This window comes from Halichoerus grypus, chromosome 11, assembly GCF_964656455.1.
Source record: "Halichoerus grypus chromosome 11, mHalGry1.hap1.1, whole genome shotgun sequence".
Taxonomy (NCBI): Eukaryota; Metazoa; Chordata; class Mammalia; order Carnivora; family Phocidae; genus Halichoerus; species Halichoerus grypus.
The window spans coordinates 107,844,151-107,869,377 of record NC_135722.1 but is presented as its reverse complement, the minus strand read 5'-3'; the positions used below and the strand labels follow the sequence as shown (position 1 = coordinate 107,869,377).

General features: G+C 43.9%; 1 long non-coding RNA gene across 2 annotated transcripts; it reads right to left on the bottom strand.

The window, feature by feature from the left end:
- Positions 1-3,133: 3,133 nt before the first annotated feature.
- On the bottom strand, positions 3,134-24,469 carry LOC144379478 (uncharacterized). Of its 2 annotated transcripts, XR_013442639.1 has the most exons (4): positions 23,579-24,469; positions 23,082-23,283; positions 7,962-8,165; positions 3,134-4,406 (listed from the first exon to the last, which is right to left on the bottom strand). It is a non-coding gene; the product is annotated as an uncharacterized LOC144379478 (long non-coding RNA). The 2 variants fall into 2 exon arrangements; XR_013442638.1 differs by lacking the exon at positions 3,134-4,406 and having other exon boundaries at positions 7,253-8,165.
- Between the last annotated feature and the right edge of the window lie 758 nt (positions 24,470-25,227).

Sequence of the window (25,227 nt, the reverse complement as noted above, 5' to 3'; positions counted from 1 at the left end):
GGAATGATACCAATCTTTTGGTACCGGTTGAGACCTGATTTGTGACCTAGGATGTGATCTATTCTGGAGAATGTTCCATGGGCACTAGAGAAGAATGTGTATTCCGTTGCTTTGGGCTGGAATGTTCTGAATATGTCTGTGAAGTCCATTTGGTCCAGTGTGTCATTTAAAGCCTTTATTTCCTTGTTGATCTTTTGCTTAGACAATCTGTCCATTTCAGTGAGGGGGGTGTTAAAGTCCCCCACTATTATTGTATTGTTGTCGATGTGTTTCTTTGCTTTTATTATTAATTTCCTTATATAATTGGCTGCTCCCATGTTAGGGGCATAGATATTTACAATTGTTAGATCTTCTTGTTGGATAGACCCTTTAAGTAGGATATAGTGTCCTTCCTCATCTCTTATTATAGTCTTTGGTTTAAAATCTAATTTGTCTGATATAAGGATTGCCACCCCAGCTTTCTTTTGGTGTCCATTAGCATGATACATGGTTTTCCACCCCCTTACTTTCAATATGGGGGTGTCTTTGGGTCTAAAATGAGTCTCTTGCAGACAGCATATTGATGGGTCGTGTTTTTTAATCCAATCTGATAGCCTGTGTCTTTTGATTGGGGCATTTAGCCCATATACATTCAGGGTAACTATTGAAAGATATGAATTTAGTGCCATTGTATTGCCTGCAAGGTGACTGTTACTGTATATTGTCTGTGTTCCTTTCTGGTCTATGTTGCTTTTAGGCTCTCTCTTTGCTTAGAGGACCCCTTTCAATATTTCTTGTAGGGCTGGTTTTGTGTTTGCAAATTCCTTTAGTTTTTGTTTGTCCTGGAAGCTTTTTATCTCTCCTTCAATTTTCAATGACAGCCTAGCTGGATATCGTATTCTTGGCTGCATATTTTTCTCGTTTAGTGCTCTGAATATATCCTGCCAGTCCTTTCTGGCCTGCCAGGTCTCTGTGGATAGGTCTGTTGCCAATCTAATGTTTCTACCATTGTAGTTTACAGATCTCTTCTCCCGAGCTGCTTTCAGGATTTTCTCTTTGTCTCTGAGACTCGTAAGTTTTACTATTAGATGTCGGGGTGTTGACCTATTTTTATTGATTTTGAGAGGGGTTCTCTGTGCTTCCTGGATTTTGATGCCTGTTTCCTTCCCCAAATTAGGGAAGTTCTCTGCTATAATTTGCTCCATTATACCTTCTGCCCCTCTCTCTTTCTTCTTCTTCTGGGATCCCAATTATTCTAATGTTGTTTCGTCTCATGGTATCGCTTATCTCTCGAATTCTGCCCTCATGATCCAGTAGTTGTTTATCTCTCTTTTTCTCAGCTTCTTTATTTTCCATCATTTGGTCTTCTATCTCACTGATTCTTTCTTCTGCCTCATTTATCCTAGCAGTAGCGCCCCCATATTTGATTGCAGCTCATTAATAGCCTTTTTGATTTCTACTTGGTTAGATTTTAGTTCTTTTACTTCTCCAGAAAGGGTTTCTCTAATAACTTCCATGCTTTTTTCAAGCCCAGCTAGTATCTTTAAAGTGATGATTCTGAACTCTAGATCTGACATTGTACTAATGTCCATATTGAGTAGGTCCCTGGCAGTCGGTACTACCTCTTGTTCTTTTTGTTGAGGTGATTTTTTCCGTCTTGTCACTTTGTGCAGAGGAGAATAGATTAATGAGAGAAAAAATGCTAGCAGGGTAACAATATCCCCAGAAAATATACTCTAAACAAATCAGAAAAGACCTGAAGCAGTGGGAAAAGAAAGGGAAAGAGAGAAAAAAGAAAAAAAAGAAAAGATAAAGATAAAAACAAACAAAAACAGAACAAAACAAAAAGAAAACCAGAATATGATCAAATATGATCAGGCTGGTATATAGATCAGTGCCACACACTAGATTTTGGGTGTATTTTGGTCTGTTAGAGGAACATGCCTCCCAAAATTTTAAAGAAAGAAAAACTTAGGGGCGCCTGGGTGGCTCAGTCGTTGAGCGTCTGCCTTCGGCTCAGGTCATGATCTCAGGGTCCTGGGATCGAGCCCCGCATCGGGCTCCCTGCTCCGCGGGAAGCCTGCTTCTCCCTCTCCCCCTCCCCCTGCTTGTGTTCCCTCTCTCGCTGTGTCTCTTTCTGTCAAATAAATAAATAAAATCTTAAAAAAAAAAAAAAAAAAAAAAGAAAAACTTATATATGTTCAAAAATAAGGGTTGATATGATGAAGGGATGGAATATGACTGTAAAGATGGAAATTATAAAAAATTTTATAAAGGAATTGATAAGAAGTTGTTTGAAAAAAGAAAGAAGAGGATTTAAAAAAAAGAGAGAAAAAAAAAAGGGAGAGAATGTGATCAGGCAGGGGAGTAGGAAAAAACCATACACTAGAGATTTAGGGTATATTTTGATCTGTTAGAAGAAACTATCTCAAAATTTTAAAGAGAGAACAACTTATATATATATGCCAAAAATACGGGTAACTACTATGAAGGGATAGAATATGACTCTAAAAATGAAAAATAAAAATGTTTTTTAAAAAAGGGATTGGTAAGATGTTGGTTGAAAAAGGGAAAAAGGAAAATTCAAAAAAAATAAAAAGACAGTTAAAAAAAAAAATTAACTTTGAAAGACTAAAGAATCATGGTAAAAAAGCCATGAATTCTATGTGCAGTATTCCCCTAGCGCTGGAGTTCTGCCGTTCTCACTGATCGGTAAACTTGGTCTTGGCTGGCTGTTCTCGCTGATCTTCTGGGGGAGGGGCCTGTTGCCGTGGTTCCCAAGTGTCTTTGCCGGAGGCGGAATTGCTCCGCCCTTGCCGGTCCGGGCTAAGTCATCTGCTCGGGTTTGCTCTCGGGAGCTTTTGTTCCCTGCAAGCTTTCCGTACAGCTTTGGAGGCCGAGAGTGAAAATGGCGGCCTCCCAGTCTCCGCCCCGGCGGAGCCGAGAACTCGGGGTCCCGCTCCTCAGCGAGCCCCCAGAGAAAAGCAGTCAGTCACTCCCGTGTCCCCGGTCTCCGGCCGCACTCCGCGCTCACCCGGCCTGTGCTGTTTTCAAATTTGTAGTCATTTTATTGTTTATGAATGTCTTCCACATGTCAGGTTTTTTCTATAAGGCTGGCTGTTGTAATACAAGTAACAAGGTATTTATTTGCGTTCTGGAGGAATCCGATCTGAGAAAGGTTCTTGAACAGGGTAGCATTTTGAATAATAAGCTCTAAATTTCTCTAAACAGTGACATAGTCTATCTCATGCATTGATTTTTCACTAGTTTTGAAAATTCTCTAGATTTAGTTCAGTAACTTAGTCACTCCTTTCTGACACCTTGTATACCTTAGGGTAATAATCACTTTTGATCAATTTAAATATTCTCTAGAAAGCCTTTCACATGAGCCCTGGCCAATAGTTTGTGTTCAGTAGATGTTAGCTTTCTATGCTATGTTCTTTATGCTTGTCATCCACTGAGTACTTACAGTAGTCTGCTATTAACCCTATCACCAGACCAGGACACTGAGGAGCAGAGAAGTTAAATTACTCACCCAAGCTGAGTGGCAAACCCAGCTGTTTTACCCCCTCTGCTTGCCCCCACCCTCTGCTCTTACTCTCTCTTTTAAAAAAATCTTTATGTCATTTGGGGCGCCTGGGTGGTTCAGTTGGTTAAGCGTCCGATTCTTGATTTCAGCTCAGGTCATGATCTCAGGGTCATGGGATCGAGTCCCACATCGGGCTCTGCGCCCAGCAGGAAGTCTGCTTGAGATTCTCTCTTTCTCCCTCTGCTCCTCCCCCACTTGCTCTCTCTCTCTCTAAAATAAATAAATATTTTAAAAAAATCTTTACATTATGCTGCTTACTTTGAGAATCACTGAGAAATTACCCATTATTTCTCTTTTAAAAATGAAACCATCTTTGCTCCTTTGTGGTTTTATTGGGTTCTTTTCCCCCCTTTTAGAACAAGGTTATGGTAGAAAGCATCACTTCATAAGGGCCTGATTCCTGTTTATGTCAATGGAAACATTGTTTCTTGTTTCCTAAGACTGTGTTCCTACTTACATGTCCTACACTTGGGACCTGCCTTTTTTACAGTAACATGGCTTTGTGAACTCCTGTCTCATCTCCTTTCCATGGACCGCCCTTTCCTGGGTCCCCCTTTCTCCTCTTTCAGAGACCCCTGCTCCCCTTTCTCCTTCCCTCTAATTCCTTTCAGCTTTCTTGTTCCTTGAAGAGGCTCTGTCACATCCGTGATCACTGTGTGCAGCTCCGGTCCTCTGTCCTTCTTTCAGACAAGCACATCTTTCTCATGCTGGCTCTGACCCCTTGTTAGAACACAAGACTGATAAGCCATGATGCTCGCAAAGTCCCGTATTCACATCCTTCAGAGATGCAGGTGGCTGGAGGGGATTAAGGTGTGCAGGAGATTTACTGAAGGAAGTTCTGTGAAGGATAAAGGAGGAAAAATGAGCAGAGAGGGGCTTCGGGCCATGACCCAGATCTAAAACCCATGAAAGGAAAGAGAAAAGAAAAGAGTGGGTAGGAAAAGTCTCTGTTTGTGGTGCTGTTCTGAGGAAGTTTTGGTCAGACCAGTAGGGAGTCCCCCAGTCACATTTGCTGTTGAGAGGATCTTACACTGAGCAGGAAAGGGACGGAACTGGTTTCCCTGCAATGCCCCGTCTCTGGCTGCAAGAAGCCTGGCAGATGCATGGCCCAAGCGATCACCACCGGGAGCGGCTCTGGGCAGCCAGTGCACCATGCTCCTTTCCGCTTGCTCTTTGGAAAGTCATCTGACTGGCTATCTCCCTGGCTGTCATACTGCTTCTCTCCCTCTTCCAAAATTGCTCTCATAGAAGTAGAATGAGAGAAGAGTAAGAAGGGAATATAAGAAAACCCCTTCTTGTCCCCTTTGTTTAACTGAAATCAACTCATTTCAAGTGCACAATTGCACATAAATCCAGAGACTTGGGCGCCTCTGGCAGAATTTGTTTATTTGTGTGTGTGTGTCCAGGAGACAGGAAATGAGGGGCTCAGTTTGGTTTTCAGGAAGGCATTGGCCCGGCACCCCAGTCTAGAGAAGAAATGGAGAGCAGAAGGTGCATTCCTTGTGCTGTTTGAGAGACGCAGCATCAGTAACTGGTAGGGTCTTTGTCTCTTGCTTCTTTTTTTTTTTTTTTTTTTAAGATTTTATTTCTTTATTTGACAGAGAGGAAGAGCACAAGCAGGGGGAGTGGCAGGCAGAAGCAGAGAGAGAAGCAGGCTCCCCGCTGAGCAGGGAGCCTGATGCTGGACTCGATCCCAGGACCCTGGGATCATGACCTGAGCCGAAGGCAGACGCTTAACTGACCGAGCCACCCAGGTTCCCCCGTGTGAGCTCTTTATATATTTTGTGTATTAACCCCTTATCAGATGTATCGCTTGCAAATATCTTCTATTCAGTAGGTTGCCTTTTCATTTTGTTGATTTTTTTCCCTACTGTGCAGAAGCTCCTTAGTTTGATATATTCCCATTTGTTTATTTTTTACTTTTTTTGCCATTGCCCTTAGAGTCAGATCCAAATATATATATATATATATATATATATGGCCAAGAGTGATGTCATGGAGCTTACCCCCTGTGTTTTTTTTTTCTAGGAGTTTTATGGTTTCTGGTCTTACATTCAAGTCTTTAATCCGTTTTAAGTTAATTTTTGTATATGGTGTAAGACAGTGATCCTATTTTATTCTTTCACATATGACTGTTCAGTTTTCTGAACACTAGTTATTGAAGAGACTGTCCTTTCCTCACTATATAGTCTTACCTCTGTTGTCGTAAATTAAATGACCACATATGCCTGGGTTTATTTCTGGGCTCTCTATTGTTCCATTCATCTATGTGTCTGTTTGGATTACTACAGGTTTGTAATGTAGTTTGAAGTCAGGAAGTGTGATGCCTCCAGCTTTGTCTTTTTTTCTCAAGATTGCTTTGGTGATTTGGGATCCTTGGTGATTCCATACAAATTTTAGGATCATTTGTTCTATTTCTATGAAAATATTATTTGGTATTTTGATAGAGATTGCATTGAAATCTATAGATTGCTTTGGGTAATATGGACATTTTAACAGTATTCTTCTAATTCATGAGTACAGAATATCTTTCCATTTATTTGTGTCATCTTCAATTTCTTTCATCAGTGTCTTCTAATTTTCAGTGTACAGGTTTGTCACGTCCTTGGTTAAATTTATTTCTAGGCATTTTATTCTTTTTGATGCAATTTATTTATTTTTAATATATTTTTTAAGATTTTATTTATTTATTTGACAGAGAGAGAGCACAAATAGGCAGAGCCATAGACAGAGGCAGAGGGAGAAGCAGACTCCCCACTGAGCAGGGAGCCCAACATGGAGCTCGATCCCAGGACCCGGGATCATGACCTGAGCTGAAGGCAGACGCTTAACCAACTGAGCCACCAGGCACCCATTTTTGATGCAATTTAAATGGGATTGTTTTTCTTAATTTCTCTTCTCAATAGTTCATTGTTAGTGTATAAAAATACAACAGATATTTGCATATTGGTTTTGTATGCTGCAACTTTATTGAATTTATTTAGTAGTCCTAACAGTTTTTTTGGTGGAGTCTTTATAGTTTTCTATATGTAATACTAGATTATCTACAGATAATGAGTTTTACTTCTTCCTTTCCTATCTGGATGGCTTAATTGGGTTATCTTTATTTTATTTTATTTTTGCTATTCAGTTGTATGAGTTCCTTATATATTTTTGAAATTAACCCCTTATCAGAAATATGGTTTGCTAATATTTTCTCCCATCCTGTGGGTTGTCTTTTCCCTCTGTTGATTATTATCTTTGCTGTGCAGAAGCTTTTTAGCTTGATGTAGTCTCATTTGTCTATTTTCATTTGTTGCCTGTGCTTTTGGAGTCGTATTTGTGAAATCATTGCCAAGACCAGTGTTTTTCTTCTCCTGTGCTTTCTTCTTAGAGATTTACAGTTTTATGTTTACATCTTTAATCCATTAAGAGTTGATTGTTGTGTCTGGTGTATGATAAGATCCAATTTCAATCTCTAGTACCTGGATATGTAGTTTTCCCAACTCCATTTGTTGAAGACAAGGAATCCCCATTGTCCTTTCCCCATTGTGTGTTCTCGGCACTCTCATTGAGGATCAGATGACTGTATATGTGTGGGTTTATTTCTGGGCTTTTCATTCTGTTCCATTGGTCTATATGTTTGTCTTTATGCCAATACATTGATGACGGAAATTACGTAAAACAAAAGCAAATGGAAAGACATTCGTGTTCATGGTCTGGAAGACTTAATATTGTTAAAAGTTTCTTTCTACCCAAAGTGATCTATAGATTCAGTGCTGTGCCCATCAAAACCCTAATGGCAGCTTTTACAGAAATAGAAATAAACAACCCTAAAATTCATGTGGAAGCATGAAAGATCCAGAATGGCCAAAGAAATCTTGAGGAAAAAGAACAAAGCTGGAGGCATCATATTTCTTGATTTCAAAATATATTTCAATGATATAGTATTTGAAACAGAATGGTACTGGCTATCCATTGATTCTAAAATGTACCAGAACCAGCATAATTAGTACCTACATAAAAATATTTTGTGCATATTACACCAAGGGATAGAAGTTAAAATAATTTGCTGGAGCGTTCATCATAGAAACAACTTTCACTGAGGTTGATTCATTGTGTCAATTTGCTGAGATGTGATTGGACACCAGAGCATAAAGGGGAGGCCACTATCATTTCTCCTTACTAAAAAGTGAGGAGGGAATTTAATAGACTCCTACAGAGAGGAATATTATCCCATGCCCTCCTAAAGAATTCTTGTTATTTTGTGATCCTTAGAGACTCTGATTGTACCTATGACTAGGTGTGGATACTTGCTTGGGCCTGGGTGTGTTCATCTCTGCCTTCAAGTGAACAGGAGTGGTGGGTTTTTAGCTTTAACATTTTGTAATCTCAAAGCAGCAGACAAACTGACCTCCAAAAGGAGGTGGCAACAAAGAGGCCGTCTGGGAACGCGAGGCAGGGAATCCACACGGGGGCGTCTGCATGCAGGGCTGAGCGCAGAACCAGTCTCCAGGTTGATAGAAGACATACAAAGGTGTTTCTTAAAATGTCCACACGAGATCCTCTTCCAAAGGCTTGCCGAAGTGGTCAGAAGCTGTTTGTCCCCTTTAACGCCCTGGTAGGCAGAAATAAAATAAATCGGAATAAAAGAAGCTCTGGAGGCACATACAGCAGATTTATATCTATGGTTTGTGTATTTATTATTTGATCTTTTGTCTGGTTTCCTGGCCCAGGCTTCTGTCAGCCTGATACTAATTCTAATACCAATGACACTGATACCAGTGATGATAAATACCAAATGGATGGAATACAAACCAAGAGCCAGACATTCTTCTGAATACAGACATATCCCATTGTGTTGACTTCCCTTTATCGTGCTTCACAGATGCTGTGTTTTTGACAAAGTTTTGCAAGGTCCAGAACTTTAGTGGAGGAAGTCGCTGCCGACGGGGTGGAAACAGCAAGAGAACCTGGATCAGAAGTGGAGCCTGAAGATGGGGCTGATCTGCTGCAATCTCGTGATCAAACCTGAACGGATGAGGAGTTGCTTTTTGTGGATGAGCAAAGACAGTGGTTTCTTGGGATGGAATCTACTGGCGAAGGTGCTGTGAAGATTGTTGAAGTGACAGCAAAGGACTCAGAATATGACAAACTTAGAGTTGATAAAGCAACGGCAGGTTTGAGAGAATGGACTCCAATTTGGAAAGAAGCTTGGCTGTAGATGAAATGCTATCAAACAGCATTGCATGCTACAGAAGAATCATTGGTGAAAGCCAATCAATGCGACACATTTCATTGTTGTCTTATCTTAAGAACTTGCCGCGGCTGCCCAGCCTTCAGCGGCCACCACCCCGAGGAGTCGGCAGCCCTCAGCACTGAGGCAAGACCCTCCACCAGCAAAAAAATCATGACTTACTGAAAGCTCAGATGATGCTTAACAGCTTTTAGCAATAAAGTATTTTTATATTACGGTATATGTACGTTGTTTTTAGTACACTTAATAGACTATTATACCCTTCATAGACTACAGTATAGTGTAAACATAACTTTTATATGAACTGGGAAGCCAAGAATGTTGTTGGACTTGCTTTATTGTGATAGTCAGTTTATTGCAGTGGTGTTGAACTGAGCCAAAAATACCTCTGAGGTATGCCTTTCCTTTCCGTAAATTATCTCAGTTAATCCTCACAATAGCCCCATGAAATAGACATTTCGCTTATTTTAGAGATGGGGAAACTGGAAGGCAGAGAGTTTGAGCAATTTATACAAGGTCAAGCTTCTAGTAAGTGTGAGTAGGACATAAGTCGTGGGCATCTAGAGCCCATGCGCTTCATCGCTTTGCCCTGCTTTCTCCCTGCGTGACTCTAGGCTGTTGGGTTGGCATCATTAATTTCTCAGTTTCTGTGCTTACGGGTGAGCCAGTTACCAGTTTTTGTTGCTGCCTGCAGCCTGCCGTTTCTCCCTTTGCAACCTCTGTCCTTTCTATCAGCACACTTGTGCATGCCGTGTTTGGCCCAGTCCCGGCTCTTCGGCTGACTTTAACATGACAGAGCTTGAGTTACGGAGATGGTAAATGCACGGTCTGTTACTTATCTGTCGCTGCTGTAACACAAAGTGCATGGGTGAAAACACCGGAAATGCTTTTTCTCCCACTGAGGAAGGCCAGAAGTCTGAAATCAAAGTGTCCGTAGAGCTGTGCTCCTCCAGGGGCTCCAGGGGCGAATCCATTCTTGGCGTCTCCCAGCTTCCAGGGGCCGTCAGCATTCCTTGACCTGTGACTCCAATCTCTGCCTCCGTGGTTACGTCGTGTCTTTCTCTTCTGTCAAAGTTCCTTCTACCTCACTTTTTGAAGGACAGGTGTCCCACTCTGATAATCCAGGATAGAGAACACTCCTCGAAATCCTTAGTTTAATCACATCTTTTACCACATAAGGTGATTTCATTCTTTTACCATATAGCAAGGTAATATCCTGCAGGTGCTTCAGAGTAGGATGTGGACAGATCTTTGAGGGGGACACCCTTCAACCCACTAGACATGGCAAGACAGCAGTCACTCGTTTGCAAAATTGCTAATCGATTCCTGAATTGCAATAAAGCTGGTACCTCTCCCGAGGACAGAGAGCTACTGTCAATGGGCTGGCACTTGCTTTGGAGGTAAAATCAGCATGTTATTCATAAGATGATGTGTAATGTCCCCTCTCGACCCTTATAATTGCTTTTCTGGTGCTCTATGCAAACTGGCAGCACCACCAGGCTTTTAGTATTGTACTTAGAAGGGGTCGAAGTGCTTCGTTTCTCTTGGATATTGGCAGGCGATAAAAATGATGTGAAGATTTTAATCATCTCTGAGGACAAAAATATTTTTTGCATGTTGCTAGAAAGCTTCTTTCCTGAATTTGATGAAAGAATAATACTGTCTTCTCCAGTGCATTCCATGTTGATACTCTAGGTGATCAGCCTATAAGGACCCCAAAACCTGCCCAAGGCTCTAGTCACTCTACTTATAATCCGGATATTTCCATAAAAACAGAACAGTAGCTGCTAGAAAACAGAGATCATAAGTGTAAAATGTTATTTTTTACAATTTATTTTGGGTCCTCATTTCCATAATCTTTTCTTTTTTAGTGTTTTCACTTACATGGCATTGATTTTAGTTTTTTATTTTTATTTTATTTTTTTGAGAATTTATTTATTTATTTGACACAGAGAGAGAGCACAAGCAGGGGAAGTGGCAGCAGAAGTAGAGGGAGAAGTAGACTCCCTGCTAAGCAAGGAGCCCGATGCGGGGCTCGATCCCAAGACCCTGAGATCATGACCCGAGCAGAAGGCAGACGCTTAACCGACTGAGCCACCCAGGAGCCCCAGTTTCTTGTTTTTAGTTGAAAAAAATTTCATACACAATCTTTGGATAACAGGTAGCTTGTTGTAGAGCAGGGTACGTGGTGTGATAGTTGGGTATTCAGACAGATGTAAGTGGAGTCTCGACCCTGCCACGTGATGCCTGGGTGACTTTGGCAAATGGAATTTGCCCTACTTACTTTGGCAGGTTGCGGTGAGGGCCAGAAATGACATCAATAAACCCCCTGAAGACAATTTGTTGCATGAATGAGTGAACACTCTCTCGGTTCTCTAGAGGTAAAAGAAAGATAAAAATTTCCTTTGACTTCGTAGAGCTGAGTGTTTTGCAAATAGAGACACCTACATTTCCATATTCAGTGACAGAAAGTTAATGTAGGGGAAAGCCTGACTATTAGCCAAATGCTGTGTGAACACCAACAAAGCCCACTTCAGCTTGAGTAGCGGTGCCCTATGATTAAACAGTGCCATCACTGGGGAAGAATTCTGAGGATAATTGCGTGATGGTGAGATATTTTTGGAAAGAGAAATGGTAGAAAACTCATCCAGTTAAAATGACTTTCTTTCTATAGGAATTTCATTGGTAGTGAAACAGTTTGCTCTGTCAGTCGCCGGTGGGCGAGGGGATTTTTGCTAACGCATTACTGTTCCCATGTTGATTGGCTTAGAACTACGACACTTACCTATGTGAGGTGACCAGAAAAACCCTGACTACGTGTCCATGAGTCTGTGGCCCTTTAAAGGACAGACAGTGATGTTTGAACGCATATGTTTTCCTTCTTAACTCCTATCATTCTACTGTATTTTCTCATCTCTAAGTTTTGCATTGTATGATATTATTTCTGTTCCTATTTTCATATTCTCCCCTATGTGTTATCAGAAGGGACACTCATAAGAAGAGCAAGGCTGCATACCTATTTTATTCAGCCTCTGCAAACCATCTGAACTCTATGAGGGCACTTAGGGGATACTAACTGCTAACACTGAGCACATAGATGTGCTCCCTCAGTGGCAAGTAAAGTCTGGTTGTGCCTGAGAGGAGGTACCAAGCCATGTCTAGAAAGACCGCGGGCTCTGAAGCCCACAGACCTGGATTCAGACGTTGGCTTTTCCACTTACATTGCTTTTCGACCTTGAGAAAACCTCTGAGTTTCTATTTCCTTATTTTAGAAATAATTATCATAATATATATCAAAAGAGTTGTTTTGGAAGGAACCAGCTGGTATTGTGTTTGAGTCATGGCAGATGCATAGTATCTAAATTCCCTTCTCCTTTCTTTTGAATGGAAAATAACCCCCTCCCAAACACATATTCCTCAAACAAAATAAAATGAAACCAAACTAAACAAACCAAATGACCCCATATAGATAATCAGATCTTGCTATTCACCTCTCTATGATTTTTAGGAAAAAATTTTAAACCAAGGTTGCATTTCCTTTCATAATAGGGAAAAAAAAAAAAGCAGTAAGGACCAGTAATTTGATCAGGTGTTGGGACTGTTCGGTACTATTCTTCAGTGGGATGTCCTGCTTTCTGCAGTGCATGCTCTGCTTGTATGTTCCTACTTCTGTTTGCTTTATAGAAGTCATTTGCATAATTTTATATCCAGGGGATATATTAGCTACAGTGAGTCATTTTAGCCATATGATGCAATCACTCATTCACCACATATTGTTCAAAATATTCATTGCAGAAATAGAATTGCTGAAACAAATAGACCTCAGGTGAGTAATTCTGAAAGCAGATTGACTAACACGGTTTTCTTCTTCTATCTCCACACTTATTTGCTCTTGCATTCATTCAGGTCTGTTTGTAGAAAGCTGATTCATTAATTTAATACATGTTTATGTATACCTACAATGCAGTAATCATGGGCTCCAGTGGCAAAGAATAGAAAATTATACATAGATGTACATATAGACACGTAGGAACACACATACACACATTCAAGTATATATCCATAATATAGATTGAATAAGCAAGTAAATAAGTAAATTTTATATGTATATATATTAACTTCAATTGTCCTACCCACTTGGAGGAGGGATTTGAGGTAGCTTGCAGAAGCTGAGATGGACAAGTGAAGGGTTTTGCCATCCTGGGTAGGAGTGGAATTACTGATACAATGTAGCAGTCTCTGGAGTTAGCTCGCCTTTGATTTCTGGCTGCGCGGATTCTGACAAAGTTAGGAAATCTCTTTGCAGCCTCAGTGAAACTACGCATGGAAGATTTATATGCTTGAACGTGTGTGTGTGTGTGTGTGTGTGTGTCTGTGGTTGGGTTTAAAGGCTGAAAGTAGAGAAGGAAGACTGGGACTCCCAGAGCTAAGATCCGGTGGGATCACTCCCAGCCTCCTGGTTGTCTTCACTGATGACAGCCTCTTGACTGAGTTAATTTTCTGTAATTGAAACTAGAGGCTTTGTAAACATGGTCCTTGCTTTGTTTTTGTTCTCCCTGGCTCCTTTCTGCCTAGTCCCAGTGTGACACACAGACGGGCTGGCTCCAGGCTCTGCGGTGTGCAGCTGGCGAATGTTACACGCTAGAAGAAAATCTGAATGCTGGGTTGTATCCTAAACCAGACAAAGTGCTGATCGACTTCTGTGGATGGGTTACAGGACTGTGTTTTGGAGGGATTTCTTGAAATCTATTGTCCACATTCTGATTGAGACCTCAGAGTGCCTCATCTTGTATCCTCATGTAGTGACGTCTTTGCTCTAAAGGGGATAAAAGTAGATCTTATCCAGAGAGTAAGCATAATCATATCTTATTTTTAGACAGAAAATGTTCTCAAGGAAATTGGGATTTAAACGAGTTTAGTATTGTCCATTAAGGCAATATGAAAGCAACTCAACTCAACTCAGCATTTGCCGAGCCCCTGCTGTCTGTCAAACATCCTAAAAGCACTGGAAAACAAAGATGGATAATATACAAACACATTTTCGAAAACCAGCAAGAGAAGGAAAGAATCCTCATCTTTCCTATTTTAAAGTATTCCTCAGGGTATCCAAATAGTTGATGAGAAGGGGTTTCTCTTTACAGGGGTATTTAGGCTAATAAATGCAGAATAAGTGATAATTGGGTCAGAAGGTCACATTTTACAATGCTGTTATGAACTCAGTTGTGTCTCCTCCAAATTCTTATGTTGAAGCCCCACCCCCTAGTGTGACTATATCTGGTTATCCTCCAGAACTGTGAGAAGAGACATTTCTGTGGGTGAAGCCAGCGGGTCTGTGGTATTTTGCGATGGCAGGCCTAGCAGAAAAACCTAATTGCCTAGCGAGGTAATGATTCTAAGCAGTGATCATCCGTGACTACTAACAGCACAGAAAGAGGACCAGAAAATAAATGTCTCATAATAGAGGTAGATGTTGAAGTCATATTGCCAGAAATTCTAGCCTGTTTCTGTTAAGCTTCTAGACCTAATTTATAGCAAATACAAGGAGTCAGGGAATGTTTTATGTGACAACATGGTGATAGAGTTAGCAGAAGCCTGGCTGTGGGAAACTCTTCAAGACAGATAAGCCAGTTTCTTCAACACATAAATTACAGGGAAGAAAAAAGAATAGGAGGGAAAAGAAACTCTATGGTTTAAAAAAGAGACATATCTACTGACTGCAGTTTATGGGCTTTGTGACAATCCCCATTAATGAGCACACGGTACAAAATGTTTCTGAAACAGAGAAATGTGAGTACCAACCGGACATTTCATGAAATTAATGAATTACCTAATTACTAGCAGGGATAATGGAATTGTGATTATATTTTACAAAGATAACCAACTTTTAAAGATATGTGTTGACATATTTGTGGATGGAAATGATACTGATGTCCAGGAATGGTTTCAAAATAATCCGGAGGAGGGGAAAGTATGTGGGAAAATGGACGAAGCAAAATTGGCCTTGAGTTGATAATGGTCTGAGGAGGGTGATGGGTGAGCAGGGGTTCATAATATTCTTCTCTCTACTTGTTTGCAGATGTTTGAAAGTTCCCATAACAAATACCTTAAAAGAAAGTTAGAAAATGCGTAAAACCCCCATCTTGCCCTGAAGGATCTCAAAATGTAGTAAGATGGGCATGCATGCATGCAGATCATTGCGATAGCACGTGAAGGACAATGAAGGGAGAGACAACAGAGCAGCTAGGCTGTTTATTACTAGAATTTCAGTGTTTTTCCAGCGAGAGGCAATGTGTTCTGCCTGTTGATTTGTGCATTTACCACCTAGAGGCAAATTCATAAAGACATGAATTTTCTTTGAAAAGTTTACTTGGCTATTTTCTATAGGCTTCAGACCTGCTGCAAGATTTTCCCCTCCTTCTTCTCAATTCTTTGCTAATAAATGATGCTCATAAAGAGTCCACACAGCAATGGTGGTTTCTCTGTGAAATTGTTAAGTGTGACATTTGGCATTTTACGGTGACATAACCGTATTTCATTATGCCGAATGAATGGTGGTTTGCTAAATCTCCTGTCACTTAACCTTATCAAGCCCCGGTTTCTTCATCTGTAAAATTAAAATGCTAATGATGTCAGAATCTCTTGAAAATGGTGTGATAGATGTTAGGTCCTCTGTCTCCACAAGGATTGTTTGTTGCAGACAAACGGTACACTCTGGCTCTTTCAGGAAGGAAGAAGCAAATTTTTAAAAAAGATATTAGGCAGTCACGGAATATGTTGAAGGGTCAGAGAAACAGGCTGGAAGCTAAGCTGAGCTTTGGAAATCAAGCCTCAGAACCACACTGCAGAACCGGCATGATAACAAACTGGCCTGCCATCCTGCTCCTCCCCGTGCCCTGGGGGCCGGGGCCCTGACTCCGCAAATGGGACATAGACGAGGACATCACCTTCACTGTTCCCTGTCACTGGTGTCAGACAGATGATGCCCCCTCCAAGCCTCGTATCTTTAGGCTACTCGCTTACAGCTTGCAGTCGGGGATAGGCGTTTATGACAGGTGAAAGCTAGGTGTCATGCCTTCATCCTGCAAGGGGGCCGAGGAGCAAGGTATTCTGGATGCCACCTTATGGGCAGAATGGGGTATAGGGCTCTCAGAGAGGGTAAGGGTCGTCAGAAGAAGCTGGATTCCTTCTTACTGCGCTCAGCTCCAATAACAGCATTACCTTCTTTTCTTTTGTCTGCATCTACTGAGCACTTAGCAAGGGGCCGAATGAGACTACAAACAGCCCCACTTTGCAGATGAGCAAATGGAGGTACGAAGAGCTTCGTTTGCCCTTGGTTGGTTAGCGGCAGAGCCAGGACCCGGACCTCTGTCCGACTCCCAGCTCCGAATGGGGATCCCTATATGATGCTGTCTCTCTGAAGGTGCTTCTGTGTTCTGAAATCCTGTTTCCTTTCCTTCAGTCCTGCCCTAGGAGCTGCTAAGCGTCCCGTCCTATTAACTCTCCACTAGTGCTATTCGTTCCAAGCTAAGCCCACCAGCAGCCTGCCCCCCCTGCCAAAGAGGTTTGGGACGGTGGGTCAGAGAAGCACATAGACTCCTCCGAGGCCCTAGTGACCACCTCGGGGTCAGAGACCTTCCTTCCTGTGTTTCCCGCCTCCTGCACAGGGCTGTGCGGCGCTGAGCACGGGCAGGGAACGCTGTGCCGTGACAAGAACGTGAGCCACGCTCGTTCTGACTCGATTTCAAACCTTGACTTCATCACTGATGGGCAGCGTCGGCTTCGGGAGGTGATTCAACCCGTCTGGGCCTCAGTTCTGTCATCTGGAAAATGCGCCCTGCTTTCAGAGTTATGGTGCACACGGTCCATGGGACATTTTGACCCCTGCCACCCCACGCCATGCGTCTTAGCCCATTCTGCAGAAAGCGGACTCGGAGACCCAGCTTCCCAGCTGGCACTTTCCCGAGCGGCAGTGACCGGCACGTGCGGCGGGAAGGAGGGACAGCCAGCCGGGGGACGTGGTACAAGGGGGCCAGAGCCTCTCAAAAGCACGCTGCTCGGCGCTCAGCCCCGCAGGACGTTTCCAGAGAGACCTTCCGGAGTTACTGACCCTCAGAGCAATTTCTCCAGGAAGAGAACAGCGAGCAGTTTACCAGCTGGATTCTTGCCACCTCCTATTGCTTATCCATCCAAGTCTGCCGCTGAGACACTAACTGTGCCCCTGGTTTGTGTGATGAGGTCCCTCTGGGCAGCCCCTGGAGAAGCCAGGATGGAATCCGGGGGATCAGAGCTGCGGGGTCTCCTTTTGAGACGATGCCAAAGCCCCACTCCCACCCCGGAAGGGGGGATGTGCAGAGACAATGGTGGCCGGAGGTCAGTGTCACTGTTGGCTTTGTGTTTGCAGGACAAATGTGAGCCCTTATCCCCCTGCTCTGTCACAGAAGTGAGGCCCAGGACCAGGATCCAGGGGACAGGCGGTGCGGAGCCCGTCAGGGTGGTGTAAGCTGGGTCAGAGACCCTGTTCTGGGGACTGGCTATCTTTGGGGTCATGGTGGAGAGCAGCATCCTTCCCGGCCGTTCCTGTTGTCAGGGTGCAGGCAGGCTGGACTCTGGGCTATGCTTGGGAGAGGCCCCCCCCCCCCGGGATTCTGACTCGGGGGCTATGGTTTGAAGAGTCAGGGGCTTCTCAGAGCCGTTCTGGTGTGGAGAGGGAGCCTGAGATGCCACGTCAACTTTCAGGAGCCCCGATGACAGGTGTTCAACAGCAGAGACACCTGTGCCCCGGGGGGGGGGGGGGCGGTATCTTCATGGGATAGACCAATTTTACTGTGAGTTTTGGATGCCGTTCCTAACATCTGCCCATTCCAGGTCTGGTTCTCCCAGCCTCCTGGAGATCCTGTGAGCTTCTCATATCCTGTGACACAGTTCCTTTATGTTTAAATTAGCCAGAGTTCTTGTATCTAAAACCCCGAGGGACACAGTGATGACAGGAGGATGTGGATGAGTGGTGGTGTCATATTTTGGAAATGTTAACCATTTTTCCTCATTTGCTGTGTCCCTTTCCAAGCATGCATGTCATTGTACGCTTAACTTTTCTGGGCAGGGGTTTGATAGGCTTGAATCACAGGGGGAAAAAATGACAATTTCTGGCCTCCAAAGGCTGGTGACTTTGGGGAGGGCAACAACAAAGCTCCAGCAGACAAAATATTTGAGAGATATCACAAGAATGAGAGTTGAGTTTCTCTCCTCCTTCAGGCTCCCGGACAGGAAAACTCTTTCCGCAGGATAGGGAGAGGATGGAAATACGAGAAACCCTTCAAGCCGCCCAAGATGATATCTCTGCCATTTCCGGAGAATGGGCTGTCAAGGCAGACTTGAACTTGGGTTATATGGGAAAACTGAAGACTTCTTGTACCTGAGTTTGTGGCCTGAGATTTATTCATGTTCCATGTGTGACAAAAAACAAATCCCACAGAAACTTCCATCTACTCTACCAGAGGCAAAACTCAGTGCTTTATGAGCAGCACTGTTTTTAGCTCACTTATAGCTCGGGAGAAGTGGGGAAATGTGTGCTGTGCTCTGGCTAGTTAGCAAAAGGAAGTCGAGGGGCCTCGGGCGGTGGTGCGTTCTGGAGGGAGAGAAGTCTTAATGCTGCTTGGGAATCGCAGACACGGAATCCTGCTCAGTGCATGAAATCAATAAAGTGCTTGGTTGAGGGAAAAAACCCAAACCACTCTGATGAGCAGCCCATCGTTTTTGTCCTGTGGGTTTGTACAAGATGATCGCAACAGGCATCTGCTGCCGTACCCCGTTTCACAATTACACTGATCCGGAGGTGAGCGTGAATGCAGGATTTAGGGTAAAGCCGGTACACTTGACCTGGCTCGCTCTGAGCCTACCAGGCCGACCCCAGCGTGCGTGGGATCCAGGAAGACAACGTGCTTCTGAGACGCAGGAAGAAAGACCCCGTGTTGTCCCACACTGCCGACTTGACTTACATTCCAATCTTCACTCGGAGAGATTTGTCACAATGTTGTTTATTATTATGAAGGCAGAATGCTTAATTTTGGCATAAAGCAAGCTGTGAGTGTTGGGTTTTGTGCCCTGATGTGGGTTGTTGCCTAGAATTTAAGGAGCATTTATAATTTATAGTCACACAATGAAGTCGGTTATTCTTACTTGTTTTTTCAGGATGAGTGAACTTTATGCACCTTACATAGATCTGTTTGGGTACTGAAGAAAATAAATGTTCCTCGGTTTACCTAATCCAGTGTAATGGAGAGTCTCCATAGCAAAAATGCCAAACTGTTCTTTTCTGTGTCATTTTAACTTAAATTATTTTAATCCAACTTAATTTTTTGGCCATTTTTATTACTCAAATTTAATTTTACCACTGTAATTGGACCTTTTTTTTTGATGTTATTAAAAAAGGTGTGTTTATTTTGAAGGCAGAATGGATATTAGAAAGATCGTATGGAACCTTGGTTAATTTTCCTCCGTGTGGCGATGTTATCGTAGTTATATATGAAGATGTCCTGAGGAAGTCCAGGCTGAAGTATTCATGAGGTGTCATGCTGTCCGCAAGTGATTTTCAGATGTTTCAACAAGGAAAATACATAGCAGGAGCTAAAAAGATTACATGAATGTGGCAAATGATAATTCTTAAATATAGGCAGAGGATATGTGTACATTTATTGTAGTAGTCTTTCAAATTTGAAAATATTACTACATTGAAGACTTTTAAAAACTATTTAACTGAAGTAAGAGAAGTTGTGGGACATTGCACATGATTTTCTTGGAACTGAGTATTATAAAGTTTCTGGAAATTCTGGCTTTCTAATAGGAGATCCCACTGATCCTGTGCTGAGTCTTCTACAGCTATCTCATTTAATCTCCACAAGGACCTTACATATATCACCCCAAACCCCTACTAACTCCAAAGGAAAGGGGTATCAGCTCCATTTAGGGGGGAGCAAAATCCAATCTAGGCTAGGCGAATTGGCAGAGAACCCAAGTTTACCTCTCTGTTATATAGCTTCACATTCAACCATCAGAAAAGAAATAGTGGTTACCCCAAAATATGGTAAGTGAATAAGGATATTTCAATGCGTGTGTTAAGATAGGGAACTGAAAAGACGAATCTAGCTGCACAAGAGAGGTAACAGGCTGCGAGTGAGAGAGCCAGCGAGCGTCGCTGGAGGGGTGATTGGACAGAGGACGAGGGCTAGGAATACAGACGTGTATGTGCATACGTCTCCTAAACATATACACGTGTATGTATACTTAACATGCATCATCAGCTTCCTGTTTCTATAATTTAGCCTCGGCTAGCTAAAACATGGTATTGTCCCTATCAACTCTTGAACAAATGTGAGAAAGACCAGAATAAATGTCATCGACTCATAAACATGGCTCCAAGATGAATGAACTCAGTATGTTGGATTGGCCTCATAGGGTGCTTCCTTGCGAATGGGAGTCTCAGAAAACCTTAGCTGAGGAATAATTTATTTATCTGTCTTTATCTTTGGAAAATCACCAGTGACTCTGACAAATATAAATTAGCTGGCTCTGTCTTGGTATTGAAGGAAGTTTACCTAATAGAGTGTAACAGAGAGGCCCAACAGTCAGCAAAAAATGGCAAAAATGTTATTTTCTTTGTAATTTTAAATTAAATTAAATTAGATGAATTCTTGGCTCTTTTTGTTATTCTAATTTAATTTTGCCACTGTAATTGGACTTTTATTTATTTATTTTTTAAGACATAGCCAGTCCTAAAAACTTAAATTCTCCAGTGAGCTAATGGAAGCAATGAGATGTGGGGCAGCTGTTCTCCTAGCCCCTCATCCCGGAGCGCGTGCATCCTTTCTGTGAGAGAAAGCTCTGTGAGTCAATGCCTAGAGTGCATGTGGAGATGGTTCTCATTCTCGCAGAGTACTGCCCCGAAGTGGCCCATGTCAGTCCTACGGCGGCTGACAGTCTCTGGGTCGCACCGCCTACAGACCAAGCAGGGGGTCCTAGGGTCATGGGCTCACTCTCGCACCTCCTGTTGCCGTGAAGTGGGTCCTGGTCTGACGTGATGTTATTTGGGGTGCCGCGTCAGTGGGTAAACAGTCCAGAAGCCTGAGGACCGTGGTACTGGCTGAGGCCCATAGGGCAGAGAAAGGCCAACCTATAACTGAAAGAAAATGCAGTTTTCTCTTTTGGAAACACAGTGCTGGCTTTTGCAAGCATGGAACGGGCCACGGGGTGGCCACAAGCGGGCTCATTGTTCCCCGTGAGGAACGGTGGCACACCGAGGAGCCGGTTAGTAAGTGTGGTCCGCGGGCTGGACTTAGGCAGCAGGAGAGTACGACTGCCAAAGCAGGAGTCCACGCGCCACGTCCGTCTCTGCTGCCGTGGTGACCATTCCTGGCCCACTGTGCCGTCGCTGGGGTAGCCAATGAAAGAAGCTGATGACATCAACGGGCGGAAACATCGGTCGACTTGGTGGTTTAGCGCCTTTTCCGTGGTCATCGCTCTCTGGCAGCCATCATACGTCATACTGAAACCTTCACACTTTCTGCTCAATCCTCTCTGTCCATCCACACACGTCTACCCCCCAGACCTCCTTGTCCCTCCTCGTCTTGTCTCTTTCCTTTCGGGTCCCTGACCAGCTGGCCAGGCTATTTGCCACCGCCCCTGAGTTAGTGTACTCCAACCCGGGGCCCTTTCTCTCTCTACGTAAAGTCCATGACTAGCTATACCACTGAAAGCTCTACACAGCAGGAGGGTTTTTTTTTCTCTCAACATTGTCTTTCAAATCCACTCCTGAATCTGCCTATCAAGCCTACACACTTGTAAACTGATCTCAGATTTTTTTTATTCCTCCTTCACCCACTTGTGTGGGGTGCCCCATATAGCCATAGGAATAAGCTGGAGAAACAGATGGGTGCCACTGAGGTGTGGACTAGTGGTGCTGTTCCTGCTTGATCTGAGATAGACCCCTTCCAAAGTACGATGGATTTTTGGTGGGTCTGCTCCACTCTTTGACCTTGTTGGTCTGATGGGGGTCCAGTTCATGATAGCCCATTCCAGCTACGGGGTCCCTTGGTTTTCCATAGTCAGATGCTCCATCTCAGTCAGGTTCCAGGAAGCACAATGCCTGGTGGATGTTTTGGGTTCTAGAGGCAGCATGGCATTGAGAGTATCCATGGTAGGAAGTGGGTCATGCCACTTGCAGCACAGAATTATACACAATTTGAAAAACAACCCCTGGTGCACTCCTGGGCCAGGCACTCCAGCACAGTGTTGACTAGGAGAGGCAGTGATAAGCCCTCTTGACTTGTTTCTGTTCTAAAAGGGAAAATTCTCAATATTTCACCGTGAATTATGTTTTCCTACAGGTATTTTGATAGATACCCTTAATCAGTTAAAGGTAGTTCCTTCCATTTTTCATTTGCTAAGAGTTTTTAAAAATATATTTATTAATTTTGGTTTTTATCAAATGCTTTTTGGGCATCTATTGAAATGATACTTTTTTTTCTTTAATCTGTTAACATGAAGAATTTCAACAATTTATTTTTTATATTAAATCACAATCATGCATTTCTAGGATAATTCTTATGTGATCATAAAGTATTATCTATTTTACACATTATTGGTTTTGATTTAACACTTCGTTTAGGGTTTTTGCAACATTGGTCTTAGGTGGTATAAGCCTATATACTGTCCTTGTCAGATTTCTGTCTTTTAGAAACCCACTCTTCTTTGCTCCTGAGATACTGGAGCTCAGATTCTGCAAAGTGCATACATGACACTCCTATTCTTCAGTCTCTCTATTATGTGTACCATCATTCTTCTCTATTGATTGCCCCACAGGTATCTTCTCAAACCACTGGCCTCAAAATGCTGACCTCAAAAATGAATTGGAAGAGATCCTGCTTTTCTGTTCTCTGGAATTATTTTGGTAAGATTACAATATTTGCTTCTTGAGTGTGTGTAAGTATTCAGTGTGAAGCCACTTGAATTTGAAATTTTCTTATACAAAGATATTCTTCTACTGACTCAATTTCCTTAAGAGTTAGAAGACAATTTAAGTGCTTTTGTTTCTTGAGTTGGTTTTCATGAGTTATATATTTTTTCTGATAATTTGTTTATTAACCTAACTTTTCAAATTTATTGGTATAAATTTGTCAGTAATATCCTCTATCTTTTCAATGTTTGTAGAACTTAATGTAATGTTCTCCTTTGCATGGGGTCGAGCTGGTTATTTTTATATGATTTATTTAGGAGGTTACTTACCTATAAAAGATTGTTTAGGGGTGCCTGGGTGGCTCAGTCAGTTAAGTGTCTTACTCTTGATTTCGGCTGAGGTCATGCTCTCAGGGTCTGGGATCCAGCCCCGCCTCTGGGCTCAGTGGGGAGTCGGCTTGAGGATTCTCCCTCTCCCTCTCCTTCTGCCCCTCCTCCCACTCGTGCAAGCTCTCGCTCTAGAATAAATAATCTAAAAGAAAAAAAGATCGTTTAATGACACATAAAATTTTGCACAGAAGTACTAATTTGCATGATTCCTACTGCCTTGGTGCAAAGCAACTGAACTCTGTCCAAAGTTAGAATTCAGAGACATGCTAACTTGTGGGTCTTAAAAGGCAGCTGGACTGAAGAGAGAGAGAAAGAGGCCACGGAGTGAAGAGGACAGACATCGGAGTTTGGGTAGGCGGCTGAGCTCAGAGTGGGATGGACAGCAGTTCGGCCGGCTCTCGGAAACTATGCCAGTGACTTGAACGGGGAAAGCTTACCATCCAGAACTGTTAACTCTGCCAACGAGGTTAACTTCAAAAGGTGGAAAAGGACTGTCAGGTATGATAAAGGCGGCACGTGCAGAGGGCAGCCGCTGCTCCTCGGACCGAGAAGAGCGGATGAAGTCCGGGCTCAGAGAGAGGAGGACCCTGCGAGGCTGGGACGTCTCCGCAGAGGGCCTGGCTGCCAGTGCAGGGACGAGAAGCTTGCCGGGGCCCTTTCGGGGCGGAGGAGTGAAAGTCGCCCTGCTTTCTTGACCGCTCCCGGAACCAGCTCGCGAGGACCCCGCGCACGCGCGCGCACAGAACGGGAGGGAAAGCCCTTCCGCCTGCGCGGGCCTCTCTAGCGGCCCCTCGTGGCAGAGCCCCGCATCGACCGGCCGGCAGCGGAAATGTAACCGGCCGGCGGGGCTCCAGAATCACAGGAAAGGGTGCGTTTTAGAGCTGAGAGGCAGTAACTTAGTACCCGACAGGCTCCCACGCAGTTTGAAGCTGCGCCCGACTAGCCACCTACTCTGTTCTGCAGCCTCTCATCCTGGACTGTTTGTGCAGTCTGGAAAGGAGAAGGCTATTACGTAAGAAAACAAAAGGACAGTGAGGTCCCAAGAGATCTGAAGGTTCTCCCGAAATACGCAGATCTGGAACAGGTGGTCACGTGGCACAGTAAAGCGCGTCCTGCCGAAGATGATGGGCAGGAGCGGTGGCAGGAGGTGGGCGGCCCTGCGCACGGCCCGGTGGCGCGGAGAAGGAGCGGCCTGGCAGAGGCCGTGCGTGCTTGAGGACGGTCACCGCGGGGCCGCACGACGTCGTCAGCGGAGCGGAAGGCGGCAGCCCGGGGCGGGGAGACGGCGGCACAGCCGAGCTGCAGCAGCTCCCGCCTGCTGGGAGCCGCACTCCCGGCGCACATCACGCGGGGCCGCGCACGCACCACACCTGCCGCTTCGCCCCACAGCCGGCTGCCTCCCGGGCGTCCCGTCTCACCTGCTCTGAGCCCTCCGCTCATACTGGGCGGCAGCAAATTCAATTCCAGTGACCTCCGTGGTGTTTCTTTCTGCAAGGTCTTAGAATAAACTCAGGCTTCTCTTGCATCACAAAAATGTGTCTGTCCATTGAGGTCAACTATCTTTGGGTTTCTCCTTCTGCTCCCTGATGTTGCTCTCAGATCCTGGTTCTTAAGCTCTGGTGGAAGGTCCTGCCCTGGGAATACTCAGCTATCCTGGTCTGAGGAAAATGGCTGCAGACTCCCCTCTAGGTTATGTGCCCTTGGTGCTCATCTGTCGGCGTGGGATCCAGCCTCCGCACTGTCTTAGAGTTGCCCCTCACTCAGGATGTAGGCGCTAAGTGCGAGTTGGGTTCTATGTGTCACCATTTACTGGAATCTGGTAGTAAGAGAAGAGACCCCAGTAAATTTCATGCACCTTCTCAGGTTAACTCATATTTCAACTTAGACTTCTTTCCACCTTCAAACCATTCCATGGTCAGTAGCTTCTGCTTTGGACTCTGTGGTCAGCCATGGGAGTATGCCATCAGATCTCCCTTCCAGAACGAACGTGATGCAAACTTAGAGGATAGCCTTCAGCTGCCATCAGAACTCAGCCAGTCCCGTGTTCACACCAGGGCCCCACGCTCCTCAGGTTGCTCCTAGCCAA